At 41.4% G+C, this 17,058-nt stretch overlaps 1 protein-coding gene across 1 annotated transcript in view; it reads right to left on the bottom strand.

The window, feature by feature from the left end:
* Positions 1-17,058, bottom strand: part of LOC147685366 (ankyrin repeat and fibronectin type-III domain-containing protein 1-like) — a 3,163,580-nt gene that overhangs the window by 1,959,484 nt on the left and 1,187,038 nt on the right. The gene's annotated exons all lie outside the window — the stretch shown is intronic.

Raw genomic sequence — 17,058 nt, 5'->3', positions numbered from 1 at the left:
GGGACTGGCCAAAGGGCCATGCACCTTCCTGAAAAGGGACATAATGGGCCGTGAGGCTCATCTGTCATTATGTTACCCCATCGCAGCAGGAAACCAACTCAATGGATCATGAGTCCGTAAGTTCAAGCCTTTGGTAGAACTTTGCACTCAATTAAGCCTACCTGCAGTCCCAGCTCACCTTCCTGACCAGTAACCGGGGCCGGTTCTTGACGCTGCCGCTGGTGCCCGGAAACTCTAATCTTGCCGCCATTGCCGGGGCCGACGGAAGGGGACTACAATACCCAGCAGCCCACGCTGCAACCTCGCCAGACATCGCGAGAGCACCAGGAGGTGCTCAAAAGGGCTCCAGAACTCCCACAGTGCGGGAGTTCATAATTTCAAGCCGTTGGTAGAACTTTGCACTTAATTAAGCCTACCTGCAGTCCCAGCTCACCTTCCTGACCAGTAACCGGGGCCGGTTCTTGACGCTGCCGCGGGTGCCCGGAAACTCCAATCTTGCCGCCATTGCCGGGGCCGCCGGAAGGGGACTACATTACCCAGCAGCCCATGCGGCAACCTCACCGGTCATCGCGAGAGCACCAGGAGGTGTTCAAAAGAGCTCCCGCAGAGCGGGAGTCTGTAATTTCAAGCCTTTGGTAGACCTCTGCACTCAATTAAGCCTACCTGCAGTCCCAGCTCACCTTCCTGACCAGTAACCTGGGCCGGTTCTTGACGCTGCCGCTGGTGCCCGGAAACTCCAATCTTGCCGCTATTGCCGGGGCCGTCGGAAGGGGACTACATTACCCAGCAGCCCACGCGGCAACCTCGCCGGACATCGCGAGAGCACCAGGAGGTGCTCAAAAGGGCTCCAGGACCTCCATAGCGTGGGACGCGTGTGGGCGCTGCCCAGGCAAAGCCCGGGCCAAGGGCAGGCCCATCCGCACTCATAGAAGACAGGAGGAGGCAGGGCAGGGCCAGCTCCATTTCATCAGAATATTCACTTCTTTTTTTTCCAAACTTGGTCAGTGACTTTGAACTTATTAGCTACTTTGGACAGCATTATATCATTCTTTAGCTTTGATTGTATTGGCTGCCTTAAGAATGAGTGTGAGTAAGGGTATCCGCAAAGGGGTAGGGGGTCAAGGGGTTGCGGGTACTCTCAACACTTTCCTTATTAAGGCTGAGTCGGTCTTAATCCATGAAATAAAACGGTCTCAAAGGAGACTTTCTTTGGACACACATCGAGCCTCAATAGAAGTCCCCATAGGTGGGCCCCTTCTTAATTCAGTCACTTTGGTTGAATGTAACTTGGATAGTACGCCCCAATCGGTCCCTGAGCCTCTGATAGTAATCTCAGAAGACCCGCTCATTATAGACATGGCACCGCCAGTTACACCCTTACCTTTACCCCCGACTGCAACCCGATTGACACGACAATCACAGGCAAGGGCTAGGAGGGGGACGGCTCCAGCCATTCCTAGGAAAAGAATGGCAAGGGGTTTACCTCTTATCACACAACAAACTAGTAAAGTGGCCAAAACAAAAGGTCCTGCTCACGGTAAGAAAGGCCCCCCAGAAGAGATAGTCGCTATTAGTTACATCAGACCAACTGTCCCCAGACCTCTTTCTTTTAAAAACTTTTTTATTGAGAATTCATGTAACATAATAACAAAGCAATATGAGTAAATTTGACTGAAAAAGACTTGATACAGTGTAGGTAAACCACAAAAATTGACAATAAAGAATAAATAAAACAAAAACATGGTGTGTAGAGGTCGGTTAACGAATTACATTGCTAGTATCCGATTGAAGTTGATAGTTGTAAATCATGAGATGTTATTGATATAGATATTGATGTTGATATGCGTATGAAAAACATAGTGCCGGCTAACACATACAGAAAAGGAAAAAAGTAAATATAGCAAGTAAGAGCATTAAGGACATTGCCGTAGCCATAATCCTGAAGATCAATGAGTTTGCTACAATCTACTAGTGCGCCAAGCAGCCACTGGTGCCCATATCTTCATCCCCAATTCTCTTAATTTTTTACCCTTGAGTTGATACAAAGCCGCCTCCACATTATGTATACCCAATAATCTGGATAACCACATTTGAAAGGTTGGGGCCTCAGTATCTTTCCAAGATGCTGAAATTAAAAGTCCGAGTACAGCTGTGGAGATAAAAATTAAAGCTTCAGTCTCAGTATTTAATTTCAATTGACTTTGGCATCCTATAATCATGAGTGTCGGAGACAAGGTTATCTGAGCATCCAGCAGTCCTGACCAGAATGATTCAATCTCTATTTTGATTGATTCTAGTTTCTCGCACTGATAAAACATATGGATAATGTCAGCTGGGCCTTTGCAGCATCTGGGACAATTAATGTTCTCCTCTTGCCCCAATCATAAAGTTTAGAAGGGGTATAATAAAGATTGAATAATGTTTTAAAGTGTTGAGCTCTTAAATTGGAGGAGCGTAGGAATCTTCATGTACATTTCTAGGGCTCTGTCCAGGTCAATATCCGGATCCTCCAGCTTTGTAGCCCAGGCTGCCTCGGTTTTGCCCATGTCGTCCTGGGATTCCTCCAAAAACAGCCTGTACACACCATTAATTCTAGGTTCACCCACCTTCAGATAGTCCAATATCTTGCACCTCTCCCTTAAGATACTTTGGGGCCTTATTGATCTGATTGTACTGACCACCTGAGCATATTTATAATCTTGTATAGCCTGGAGAGATACCTTTGTCTTAATTCTTCCAGAGTTCTGCACTCATCCCTGACAATAACTTGCCCCAGTGTCAGGATACCTTTTCCTGCCCAGTGTCTCCAGGACCCATCATTACTTAAATTAGGAAAGAGACCAGAGTTCCAGAGTGGGGTATGGTGATTATATTTGGAGATTGCCAGTGCTTTCCGAGCTGCTGCCCAGACCCCCCATATTCCTTCGAGTGTCTTAAGTCTCGACTTGCTATAATATTTCCTTTCTGTTCTCCTTAATAATACCCTGGTAGCCTCGCTGCCAAGTAGTAATTCAAAGATAGATGGAATCGCGTCTTGTCTTCTCGGGGAGTTTAAGCTGCTTCCCACTGGTTTAAATAAGATAGCCATCTGCGTAAGTAAACAGGACCAATGATAGTATCTGACATTTGGCATTCCCGGACCACCCCTTTCCTGAGGCAGAGACATATATTTCATGGATCTTCTAACCTTACCGTATTGCCACAAGAAGTTCATAAAGATGGATCCTATTTCTTTAATGATTTTCCCCTCTATTTTAAAGGGGATCGACCAAAATTTATATAACACCTTGGGGAACATAGTCATTTTGATAACATTGGCGCGACCAATTATTGAGAGTTGCAGCGTATCCATTCTTTTCAAATTCTCCCTCATGGATTTCATGAGAGGAATGAAATTGTCTCTAATTTAAAACCACGGTTGTGCATTGATCGTTATCCCCAGGTAAACCACAGAGTCAACAAATCTGGAGTCTGACTTGTTTATGTTCTTGGAGCAGAGCACCTGTGTCTTACCCACATTTAGACGATAGCCTGATTGTCCGCCAAATTTGCTCGTAGTACCCACTACTTCTCGCATAGCTGCTTGGGGATCAGTAGTAATGACAGCTAGATCATCGGCATATGCCAAAAATTTTGTTTGAAATCCATTCGTAACTACCTGTTTAATTGCTGTGTTGTTGATTATTTGGTGCATTAGAGGATCAATATATAGTGTGAATTGAATGGGTGAGCATGGGCATCCCTGCCTTATCCCCCTTGTGATACAAATCTTATCTGAGCTCTCACCCATCATTTGAATTTTCGCCACTGGGGTGGAATACATGGCCTGAATAGCCTTCATAAACCTTGGTCCAAGCCCCCTTTCGTTGTGTCCCTAGACCTCAATGTCCCTGTAAGCAGTCTCCAGTAGACTTAGAAGACTGTATACTGGTCAAATTAGAGGAAAAGTTAATGGCGCTGTTAAAACTTCTATTAAACAAACTTACAGACATCGACACTAGATTGAGTAGTATAGAGCAAAAACTTCTTTCATCAACTAGTCCACTCACAAATGGTGGTATAATAGTTCAAGGGGGACAGGGTACATGTTTGGTTCCTGATTTAAATCGGCCTCCAGCAGGGGATGATGTTATTATCAATGTCGGCATACAGGCCCCCGCATCTAATACGGTCAATGCTCATTCAGTACAAATTAATCCTGCCCCTGGGGATGTACTATCCGGGGAAATTCATAAGGATCTGAACAGGGGTGGTCCAGCTAGCGTTTATGGTAAGGGACATCTAAACTTACCTCCTGAGTCTAAGCCTTACACTGTTGTGCTCTCTAACGTTCCACCTATAGCACCTAACTCTGAGGAACACTGGACTACACTAAGAAATAGGGCACTTCATTTGCTGGACACTAAAACAGGGTAGTTACCTGTTCCAGGACTTTAAAATGATTCGCAGGGTTTCCTGGAGAGGGAAATCAAATAAAACCAGTAGGGGTGATTGCACAGTCTTGAACTTTGGGTCCCCTGACTTAGTAAAAATGATCCTAGAAAGGGCAGACACAAGGCAACTGGGTAGGGAAGGGATTCTTATCTGGGCTTACCTCTGGGCTTTTTCTATCCTAACCTTCCCACATTATCTGCACATAGACGCGATTACTCGGTTATTGTTCATACTCAGGGGATGTATGAGTACAATGTGCCGACCTACAATTGATTTGATCAGGCCTTTTCAGACCTGGATGCACAAGACTGACAATCACACAGGATGGCCAATGCCAATGAATGTGAGGAAAACATATCAGAGGATACATTAGTTTCTAGACTACCTACCATGAAGAAGAAGCTAGATGTTCAGTAATTAAGGAATACGCAGTCAGCTGCATCAGCTGACCATCAGTTACAGGAAGAGGGTTATAGGACCCGCTTTAACTGCCTGTACTGACACATGTAAAACTGTTTTCAATTCCAAGAGAACCAAAAATGATTTTGACCTCAATGTCCTGAGCTGGAACGTTGCAGGCCTTGAATCAAGGTTAGCTGACATAGACTGGTTGCGTATAATATCTGATCAGGATTTCATAATGTTTCAGGAAACATGGGCTACACATGACCTGTATATAGAAGGGTTTCATTGTTTTAGCACAACAGCACCCAAGCCCGATTTTGGTCGTGCATCCGGGGGTTTATTTATTGGGATTAGCATAGCATCTGGAGGGAGTATTAAGGTTATACCCACCAATAGTCCCAATATACAAATATTGGAATATAAAATATGGATCCCTTTATATTTAATTAACTTCTACAATAATGATTTCTATACCGTCCCAAACAGGAACTTTATTGAGCTTTTTAGAAACATTTCTAATTTAGATAGACAGCAAGGTTTAGATGAGTGTATGGGGATTTTTTTAGGGGGAGATTTTAATGCTAAAGTTCCAACTGAACCACGGGGTATGAATACATTATATGCAGATCCAGCTGCACGAAGGGGTTTGGAACTAGATACTTTCGTGAGTGAGCATATTCTTACTAATGTAATGGATTTGGTTGGTACTGAATCCATTCAATCTTCTACAAATCATCAGGCACCGACATTTAGAGGAAGGGATTGTTTTTCAACCATTGATTTTATTTTTGCTTCCCCTTGCCTTGCAGACTGTCTACTGGCCGCTGAGGTTTACGTAACAGAATTTGGGGACCATAATCCCCTTAAAGTGGTACTAAGATTAGCATCCCGCCCCATGGATAACATCTTTCATCGGGCCAGGGACATCACTCTCTCAACAGACAAATTAAGATTGAAATGGAGGGGGGTTGATAGTGGTAAAATACTTCAGACTTTGTCAGAGGAGCACATGCACCTAATTACCTCATGTCTATCAACTAAAGGTTTTCACCTAAGGGTAATTGAAGACTTTACCAAACTTTGTTCTGTGATCAGATTCCTCCTGTCAGTGCAACTTTCTCAGGATGAAAAAGAACAGAGGTGGCTTGATCATGATTGTTCGGAGGTCAATAGGAACTTACGCAAGGCTTTGACCCCTAAACCAAGGTGCTGTGCAGATGTAAGGATAGCCAGAAAGAGATATAAAATCACGATAAGAGCGAGGAAGGGCGTTCTCCTTGGTGAACGCTGGGAAGCACTATCAGAGTCAGCTGGCGGAAATAAGGGCAATATATTCTGGTCCGCAGTCAGGGACTTGCGTAACTTGAGCCAGCAATTAACACCGTCCAGCTGTACTATTTCCAGTAAGCCATGGGTGAACCACTTTTCAAAAATGTATTCCACCCCGCCACATTGCTCAAATCATTATGTGCAGGGTCACTTATGTTGCCTACAGATTGCACTGTCAGAGTTAAAAGAGGCAATTGCACAGAGCCTTGGCAATAAGGCTCCTGGCCCAGATGGGCTCCCCATAGATATAATAAAATGGAAACCAGAGTTTGGGGCCCCACTCCTCTTGAATGTTTTAATAATTTACCCCAGGCCCCTATGCCTAGTACCTAGGCCACGAACATCACTGTCCCAATTTATAAAAAGGGGGACAGATCAGAACCCATCAATTACAGACCAATTTCTTTGCTCGACAACACACTAAAGATTTTGGGGCGTGTTATATACAATAGGGTCTTAAAATGGACAGAGGAAAGCGGTATATTAGATCCATGCCAACTGGGCTTTCGAAGTAAGGTCGGAACAACTGAACAGTGCTTAAATCTTAACTTGGTTATCAGTACATATAATATTGCCCGATATTCCCCTGTTTATTTGGCCTTTATGAATCTATCATCCGCTTTTGATTTAGTTAATAGGTCTAAACTCTGGTCTATTTTGTTGGACTATGGACTGGATGAATCCCTGGTACATTTTCTGGCATTTTTACACACAGACCTTAAGGCACAAGTCAGGATGGGCATGGGTGAGGACGTTTCAGGTGCTATCAGGATAGGAAGTTATATAGGGATAGGGAGTTAGACAGGGGTGCGTTTTAGCACCCCTGCTTTTTATTATTTTTATTAATGGGCTGAGTAATTCCCTGAAACAGTCAACTCCAGACGTCCCGATAATGAATGGTAAACCACTACCTGTACTCTTATTCGTAGACGATGCGGTCCTTATAGGCCGCACGCCATACGCTTTGCGTACTCTGGTTAAAACCTTTGTTGAGTACATGGACAGTCTGGATTTATGCGTGAATTTTAAAAAATCGTTTATCATGTCATGCGGACCAGGGAAACGCCAGCTCAACTCTATACTGGTAGGGAATAACAGATTAATCTCTACTGGTACTTTTCCATATTTAGGAATGGTCTTTGCTGCAAACGGCTCATGGACTGGGCATTTGGCCCACTCCACGAGCAAGTTCTCAAAGGCCATCAATTCTATTTTAAGTCTCCCCGTCCGAAGAAAACAGGTGCCATTCCAGCTATTTTAAGAATTTTTAAACTGCAATGCGTTCCCGTAGCTACGTATGGGGCTGAGATATGGGGCTTGGTGAAGAACCAGTGCATTCAGAAGGAAGAATATCTGTTCTGTAGAAAGCTGCTGGGTATTCCAATCTCCACCTCCCAATATATCTGCCATAGAAAACTTAACCTAAATTTTATTTGCGATTTTATCAGTGCTCGACCTGTTTTATTTTGGCTCTCAGTCTGTAGGAATTAGTCTGCATCCCTAACGCAAGAAATTATAAATGATTGCCTCAAATGCGAGAGAGGAATGGATATTCCGTGGCTCTCGGGGGTCTATCAGAGTCTATGTAGCATCGATAAAGGCAGCCTCTTTTCAGACCCAAGTAGAGCCGACTCATTACACAAGAATGACCTGAAAAAAGCACTTTATGCACTTTATAACTCAGAAAGGATCAGTGAGGAATCTAAGAAATCCTCCTTTTCTAGCTACATGGGCAAAGAATTGTACAGGTATCCGTTACCAATTTATATCACCTTGCCAATGACTAGCTGGGAAAGAAGACTCTTATTTCGATTGAGAGCCGGCAATGTTAGATTTTTGTTATGTTTCCCTTTAGGCTATCGGCTAAACTTAGCAAACATACCATGCCCTTGTGATGGAGTGAGCGCACAAACTGATTTGCACTTTTTCTTCTTTTGTAAATATTATCTAAAATATGTAAAATGGTTTTTAACTCATTTTTTTTAAAAATACAGACCTCTTTCACTGAGGGAACCATATCAGATGCTGTTTGCTTTGGATAGTGAAGAAATAGCTTTTCGCACTAGCACTTTTTTGAGAATCGCAACCGATGGATAATCCTTGACTTTCCTTCTGGATAGATACCTTGCCAATTTGTCTGATGTTTATTATGATTTAACAAAGCTTTTATATAAGGACTTTATAATATTATTGTAAATTTGTTGAATGTGCTTTTATGAATTCTTGGAATTCGAATAAAGATTTATGAATCTGAATCTGAATCACTCCCGTCACTTTTTTGTTCTACCCAGCAACGTCATGCTCCTTTGCCCATGAGTCAACTCTGTCTCTTTTCTTTCGCCCCAGCAACAGAGCAGACTCTGTTTCCCATGAGTCACTTCTGCCTCTTTTTGGTTGATCAAGCAGCGGGGCAGACTCTGTTGACCCTGTGTCACTTTTGCCTCGCTAAGTTTGACCTAGCAGTGGGGCAGTCTCCATTAATCTTGAATCACTCCTTTCTCTTTTCGTTCGACCGAGCAGCGAGGCAGACTGAATGTCAATGAGTCTCTTCTGCCCCTTTTTGTTTGATCCAGTAATGGGGTCAGTGGTTGAAGTGGGGAAAAAAGTAGGGGAACTGTGGGCAGAGTCAGAGGATGGTAATAACCAGAGGATTGGATCAGTGGACAGAGTCAGAGGTGTGGCCAGAATGCGCAAAAATTCTACTTTAAGTATTTATTTGGCATTTCACTGACCAGTTACAGCTTAGTATGTTATTTAATTCAATCAATGGATACACATGATTATTTCAGGTTTAATAGGGGGTTATTGACATTAAAATATATATCCACAAAATGGGATATGTTTCCAATTAAAGAATGGCCCAAATACTCTTACAATTGGAAGCACAAGCAATTTGTCTCCGAGCCATGGAGATTCTGTCATCAGCACTTCTCCTCTCTTTTTCCACAAGAGCAGTTCAACGATGAATGGCAAAATATCCTAGTTTGCAAATGTTTTCTATTTAATTATGGTCATGCCACATTTGCTTCATAAAACAACTTCTACTGTATCATCTGACAATTTTAACTAATAAAAAGTTTGTAGCTCAAATGGCTCAAAAGTTACAAAACAATTTGACTTCTGTTGCTGCGAAGTGGACGGCCCGACCTTTCGCACTGCTCCCTATGTATGTTACATTGGTACGAATAAGGCAAAAATGTCCAGAGCCTGTTAGCATGTGTATAAATGTCAAAATAATAAAGTATCAGTAAATTTACTGCATTACGTTGCAGCCTTTTTTGCTGCATAATTTAGTCAACACTTCAGCATCATTTTGTCCTCCTTTGCTCCATAATTCATGTGGCACCAATGCAGGCAGCACAAGTTAAAAGTGCTTTACATAAAGCAGAGAGACTGTGAAGTTTGTGAACTTGGTTTGGTGTACGTGCAAATCCTGCATTGCCGATCCCTGGTGAGTTGCAGCTACTACTGCTGAAACAAGGCCAATGGAGGTACCAATGATTGAGACAGACTGGCCTCAAGGGCAGTGCTGGGTTTAGTGCTGGTGGCATCTTGAGCAACAATGTTTGTTGGTGCCCCAACGACTACCTTCACCACGGCATCTCTCACTACCTCCCTTTAACAGTGTCCCTCAAGTCTCCATAACAACACTCTCTCTCAGATGCATTTAATTTGATTTGCAGCATCAGTCATACCAGTGTAGCGTGTCAGAGCACTTTCCATCACACATATTACACAGAGACAATCAATTATATGTGTGTAAATCACTGTATAAGAAATGTTAAAAAAGACTAAGGACTTCAAGGAGTAGGAGTCGCATGACAACCATACAAGTAGGCAGTATAGTTTAACAGTGATTGATCTGTAGAAACACAAACTCAGAATTTACAACATATTGATGGTTGAGGGGTTCTCTTTAAGGGAAACACCTGTTACAACGCAACTTTTACAACGCACTACCATCACATCGCAACTTTTACAATGCAGGAAACATTACAATGCATGCCTTTACAACGCATGTCATTACATAGCAGATGCTATTACAACGTAAGTATAGGTAAGTATATAATTTAATTTTATATTTTATTTACCATTATTTTATTAATTTAATTAATATTAAAAATAAATAAATATATTAATTTATGTATTTTTATTAAATAAATTAAATATATTATTTTAGTAATTTAAAAAAAATAAGTATGAGTATAGGAGTATGGTTGTTTGGGTATTTTTAGGGTTCAGGGCTAGGTTTGGGTTTTTGGGGTACAGGGGTATTTTTAGGTTTTAGGGCTGGGTTTGGTTTTTGGGGTACACGGGTATTTTTAGGTTTTAGGGCTAGGTTTGGTTTTTGGGGTACAGGGGTATTTTTAGGTTTTAGGGCTGGGTTTGGTTTTTGGGGTACAGGGGTATTTTTAGGTTTTAGGGGTGGGTTTGGTTTTTGGGGTACAGGGGTATTTTTAGGTTTTAGGGCTGGGTTTGGTTTTTGGGGTACAGGGGTATTTTTAGGTTTTAGGGTTAGGTTTGGTTTTTGGGGTACAGGGGTATTTTAAGGTTTTAGGGCTGGGGTTGGTTTTTAGGGTACAGGGGTACTTTTAGGTTTTAGGGCTGGGTTTGGTTTTTGGGGTACAGGGGTATTTTTAGGTTTTAGGGCTAGGTTTGTGTTTTGGGGTATAGGGGTATTTTAGGGTTCACTTTTTTTAAAAAACACGACTTAAAATAAATTAGATTATTTAAATTAATTAAATTAAATTGAATTAAATTAATTATATTATTTACAATTAATAAATTATTTAAATTACTTCTCTTAAATTACATTAAATTAATTACATTTTTAAAATTAATTAAATTAATAAAATTAAATTATAATATTTACATTTTATAAATTAATTAAATTACATTAATCAAATTAAATTATATTATTTATTATTTTAAAATTATTTAAATTACATTTTTGTTTTTTTTATTTATTTATTTTTTTCTATTTTTTATCCTCATATGTGTGCACAGCTCCAATCTATCAAAACCGAGAAGAAAACCACCACAGAGCGAATAGCCAAAAGGTCATGTACTGTGCCAACTCAGCCATATAGCTGGTGAGGGATTTGTCTAACGAGAGGTACGGCCAGTTCCCATTTGGCACTAAATACAGCGACCAATCTTAGACTCGCTTAGGATGGTACCTCAGTTGATAGAGCCCGAGTCATCGAGACCCCCTTGAAATGTAGACTAATAGTCTTAATAGCCAAGGTAGGCAATGCTCACATTAATCATAGGACCTGGGGAAAAAAAAAAAAAACCCAGGTGAGGTCGCGACTAACCAAGCATTGCCCAGTATGCTCTAGTGTTCGGGTTTCCTACCCTGGCTAGGTCAAGTTTAGAAATTTGGAGGAGTGATGTTCGCCATTCATGCACTGTAGGTGGTAGAGCGTCTTTCCAGTGTCTACATATCTCCCTACGTGCTGCAAGGATAGAGTAAAATATCAATCTTGTTGCTGCATCATGAGTTTTATTTCTCAGACCAAAAATCACAAGCGCGAGGTCTATTGTAATGTTTTCGCACACAGAATGCGACAACTTATTTTTAATGGCTTCCCAATATTCTGATAAACTTGGACAATCCAAGAACATATGTGTATCCGTGGCTGCAGTTAGCCCACATCTAGGACATGAAACTGGGCCTGTTAATGAGAATTTTGTTAACCTATGGGGGGAATAGTATGCCCTATGCAAAGTAAAAAGGTGATTCCGACGAAGCCACGATGGTTTAACTAAATCCCAAAGCAATGAACAGGAAGCACTCCAGAGCTCTTCCACATCAAGCCCCGGCATTATTTCTGCCCATAAATTTGTTGGTAGTTGAAAACTAACATCTATTTCATCTAATATTTTGTTATACCACCGGGAAATTTATTTTTTTGCCACTGGGTTGTCTAATAAGGAAGTTATCAAGTCACTGATGCCACCTATAGGCTGCTTGCTACGTCTCATTAACTGACCATTATATGTCTGAGCCCAGCTAGAAATCTGAATATATTTAAATCTTGACAACTCAGGGCCGACTTTGTTAGTAAGATAATCCCATGGGAGTAAAGCCCCATCCATGAACAAGTCGTCCCAACAGTAAATACCAGCTTCTAGTAACGGTTTATTAAGGGCGTCTGTTGTCCATAAGGGGGGGGCAGGTAAGTTCCATATCGGTGCCCTAGCTGAATAGTAGCCAATCTTTATCGCTTGTCTTATTTTGTACCAAGTAGATACACAACCTTTTAGAATTTTCAATTTGATTTTTTTAAAGAATTTGGGGTCACTGAACTTAAACAAGAAACCGGAATGATTAACTCCCTCACTGTCCAATAGAGTAGAAAAAAGAGGGCCCATCCCAGTAGATAGCGGAGTTTTAAGCAACATACGCATGTGCGATAATTGGAAGGCCCATGCGTATATTTGAAGGTCTGGTCCAGCCAGCCCTCCCTTCTCCCTTCGTCGTCTAATTTTTTTCCACGAAATTCTGGCACTTTTGTTATTCCAAATAAAACTAGTAATAGCACTCTGTAGTTTAGAAATTAATTTTGAATCAAAATAAAGTGGAATTGAATTAAATAAAAAAGAAACTTTCGGTAAAATGCTCATCTTCACCAGATTAAGCTTACCCAGAACAGAAAGCGGGAGATGAGACCAATCTCTCATGAATTTCCTGCACTCTGCAGCGACTTTATTGAAATTATAATAAATTAAATTATATTATTTAGAATTTATAAATTAATTAAATTACATTAATTAAATTAAATTAAATCAATTAAATTAATTACAATATTATTAATTAAATTACAATAATTAATTTAAATTAAATTAATTACTTTTTAAAATTAATAAAATTAAATTAATTAAATTAAATTAATTAAATTAACTTAATTACATTTTTTTTAAAAAAGATATACTTACCTATACTTACATTGTAATGGCATGCGTTGTAATAGTATCTGCTATGTAATGACATGTGTTGTAAAGGCATGCATTGTAATGGATCCTGCGTTGTAAAAATTCCGATGTAACGGTCTACGTTGTAAAATAACGCTTTGTAACGTCATAGATCCTCTCTTTAATATTCAGAATTGATTTCTATTCAAATGAACACTGTTTGCAACATTAGGATAATCAAAGACTGGGCGAAAAACCCTAACGCTCTAATTCATACCTTGCAGTTTTCATGGAGCTCTTAGATGACAGTTAATAGCTCACTGTTCTACGGGAGGATTTTAACTTAAGAACTGCAAGTAACAAAAGGATCTCTTTGACAAAAGCAGTAACCCACTAACCTTTTAACATTATGTGCACTTTGTGATCTGCATGGTACATGTTCTTTGTAGCAGAGACATTGACCCTCTGTACTACCTTTCTATGAGTCAAAACTTTGATTAGGAAAAACTCTGATGTCTCTCTAGGAAGAACATTAATTACCAGAGTTATCATGACATTATTATTATTGTTGCCCTCACCCAAAGTCCGCACCTGGTGCAGTCACATCGTTCACACCGCCCATCAGCTGGCCCTTCTCAAGAGTCCTGTGACCTCAGAGACAGAATCAGTCTTGGTCTAGGGTGGAATACGTCATAGGCCTGCCCGTAAGACTGGAGGTAAACTTCATTATGGATTGTGCTGGACAGGCCTTCAAGTTTAACCCACATTTGACACAACTCAGGTCCACCTGCTGGTGCTAAGACACTCAGGCTTCTAAGGTCTTGAAGGGCCTTCTGAGGCCTAGCATGGGAATGCCCCCCTCAGGATAGTAGGTTGGGTACTGGTCATGAAGGCTGAACCTGGTTCCCCAGTTCCAAATGTGGCAGCTCTGACCATAGTGCCACATCCTGCCCCCCACTGAAAACCATACTGCCCCACTGAGAAAAACTCGCACTGCCTTCAACTACAACCCAATTGTGTCCCGCTATAAACACCCGGCTGTGACTCAATTCAGATTACGCACTAGACAAGAGCAATATGTGGCCTAGAAAAAAATTAACAACATCCTAGAAAAAGCAAACACTCATATGGAACGCAAGATTAAGTAAAGCACGTGAAATGTAAGCAGGAACAATGCTTTTACACTCACTGTTCAGAAATAAGTGAGTGATTTTGTCTGAAAAGTTAAGGAAATGACTACTGGGCCCAGAAAAATGTAACAAGTATGGTTTAAAAGGTACCCACATCTGTAAACACAGAGCCACGGTACACATTTTGTTTTCCAATCCACCCATCAATCAGGCATTGCAGTATACCTCCAGGATTGGTGCACTTCCCCACCCCGGGAAAACGATGCTGTTCAAAGAAAAGCCAGAAAACAAAAGCAGTGCTTCACTGGCAAACTCTGTAAAGTGACACTGATGTGTTTGGGTGTGAAGAAAATCAATCTGGACACTTTTTGACCACTCTGTCTTGCTTTATTTAGTTTTTTTCCTTCATAACTTGAACCTTTTATTCTAGAGGCTGAAATTTGGAACAGAAAAATGTAAAGAAAACACAACATTTCCAGCAAAACAGTTTTTCTTTTTTGAATCCATTCACATGGGAACAAATAAACAAAAGGTGGAAAGAGAGGGCGAGAACCGTTTCTTGAATTCTCGGTTCTCAGTAAGATAGACAGAGTAAGACAGAACGAGAGGGAATAGGAGGAAGAAAGGGGGGGGGGGGCAGCTGCCAGCGGCACACCAGAAGTGGACGCTGTCCTTGTCTTCTCTGGGCAAGAACGAAAATACAAGAGTCCTTTTCCTTCTCTGTTCCAGGCCTGGTCTCAAAAGGGTGGGCCAGGCCCACCCAAGGAAGATCCTGGCCCACCCAAGGCCATACAGAAGTGGAGTAGGTCCACATACCTGGGCCAACTTTCCAGCTGGCGCACAACCCAAAAGGCTGCTAAAGCTTGGCTGTGACTCTCAGCAAGCCACAGCGGGGAGCTGCTGATATTTTCGAGCAGCACAATTAGCAAGTCTAAGGCAGGAGACGTTGGCACGCAGCAGGCCACAACGATCACATAGTAAAACTACGGAGGAGGGGGGACGAGAGGGGCAGCTTTTTTGGTTTAAAAACTGGGTAGTGACATACCAGATGTAGATTGGAAGTTTCATTCTGTGTACAGCGAAGAGCAATGGAACTTCAGAAATAAAACAATAAGGATTGAAATAAAGTTACCTACGACTAGAAATGGGTAAAAGGAAAATTCGATTTTGCAAAAGTGATGAAGATGCAGTGAAAAAATTAATGCACCCTCTATGTTGGGGCAAAAGGAGAGGCGGGAGCAATAAAGATATAAAGAGAGAGACAGACACAACCGAACATAAGAGATGAAGTGGGGAGTAGAGATAAACAGGGAGAGAGGCATGAGGGAGAAACGATTGATGAGAGAAAAAAGGAAAGAGGCTAGATGAGAGGGAAATAATTATAGATAACCACATTGAGGGAGTGAGACAGGGAGAAAGGAGAGAGGGAAACGGTCATTGAAAAAACGAAGTGAGGACAGACTAGGTGGAGAGATGGGCAGAACAAGAGATTAGTAGAAAGAGGGAACGGGAGAAACAAACATGGAGAGAAGTGTGACGCAAAGGGATAAAAAGAACAGTGAATGGCAGAGTGAAGGCTGGATGTTAAAGAGGATGTTAGACGTTTCCTGGCCAGTAGTCATTAGGAAAGGATGGACACAGCCTCACACACACTTCTTAGGTCTGACATTCCAGCAGTCCACAGCTTGATTTAGAGGATGATGATACCTAGAGGAAGTGCCATATGTGGAGTAAACCCCAAGAAAGGCATAGCATGGTCAAAGAAATGCCACCTGTGGATTCTCCACTGTTTCTAACAATTCCTCCAGAAATAGGTGGATTTTCCCTTACCACTCAACAATAAAACATACTTGTGGTCTGATCTCTACTAAAAGTAGAAAAAGCCCTCGACTTTCCTGAATAACATTTGGGAACTGCAGACCTGAAAGCACTTACAAGGACAGGAATCAATGTAATGTCTGCAGAGAATGGTCTTTTGCAAATGTCAAAGTTTGATAAAGCAGGTAGTTACTGACAGCAGCAAGTGAGTAAATGGGACACAATGGAATATAGCATTAGGTGTAGGACACAAACAAGCTCATGGGCTAGAGAAAAATGAGGGTAACTGGCATTAGAAAGTTCAATTGAAGAAAGGGAGAATTTTAAAGACAGTAAAAAGAACTGATGTAAAAATCGAAGAGGCAATAGAAATTGATAGAGTGGGGAATAAGTACATGGGAGGTAGAAAAAGAACGAAGGATGGAGTATGTGGGAGACAGAGGAGTGAGAATGAGAGGGAATTTATAGACTAAGAGAGAGGGCGAGAAATAGTGCAGGGGCGAGGGAAATGTTTAAAATCAGGGCTACAACAGAGAGAGGAGAGACAGGAAAAGAGATGGAAAACAAGAGAGGCAGAATAATGGGAGGGAGAATGATAGAGGAGGGGATTAAAATAGATAGAGGGGTTTGTAGAATGAGAGAAAAACAGAGGGAGGAAGACAGAATGAAAAGTTGGTATGATAGATGGACAAACATACATAAACATAGAAAATCTAATAGATGTGGTGGGTGAGAACATGAGAGTGCTGGTGAAATGAGAGTAAATAACGGGAAAAGAGGGATAAACTCCAGAAGGAGGTGTAAAGGGCTGTTTACACATGTGGAGGAGTGAAAGAGAGAGCAAGGGCACAGGTAATATATAGAAAATAAAAAGAATGGTTGTAGTTGAAGTGATTTCCTCCAGCATGTCAAGCAGAGTCAGATCATGTCTCTTCCTGCAGTACAAATGTCACCAAATACCAAGCTGTGTTACACCCCCTAAGACATCACACCCAGAGAGACTTCTGTGTGGCAATCAAAAGGG

The sequence above is a fragment of the Lissotriton vulgaris genome, chromosome 10 (assembly GCF_964263255.1).
Source record: "Lissotriton vulgaris chromosome 10, aLisVul1.2, whole genome shotgun sequence".
Lineage (NCBI taxonomy): Eukaryota > Metazoa > Chordata > Amphibia > Caudata > Salamandridae > Lissotriton > Lissotriton vulgaris.
This window is presented reverse-complemented; position numbering and strand designations above follow the sequence as displayed.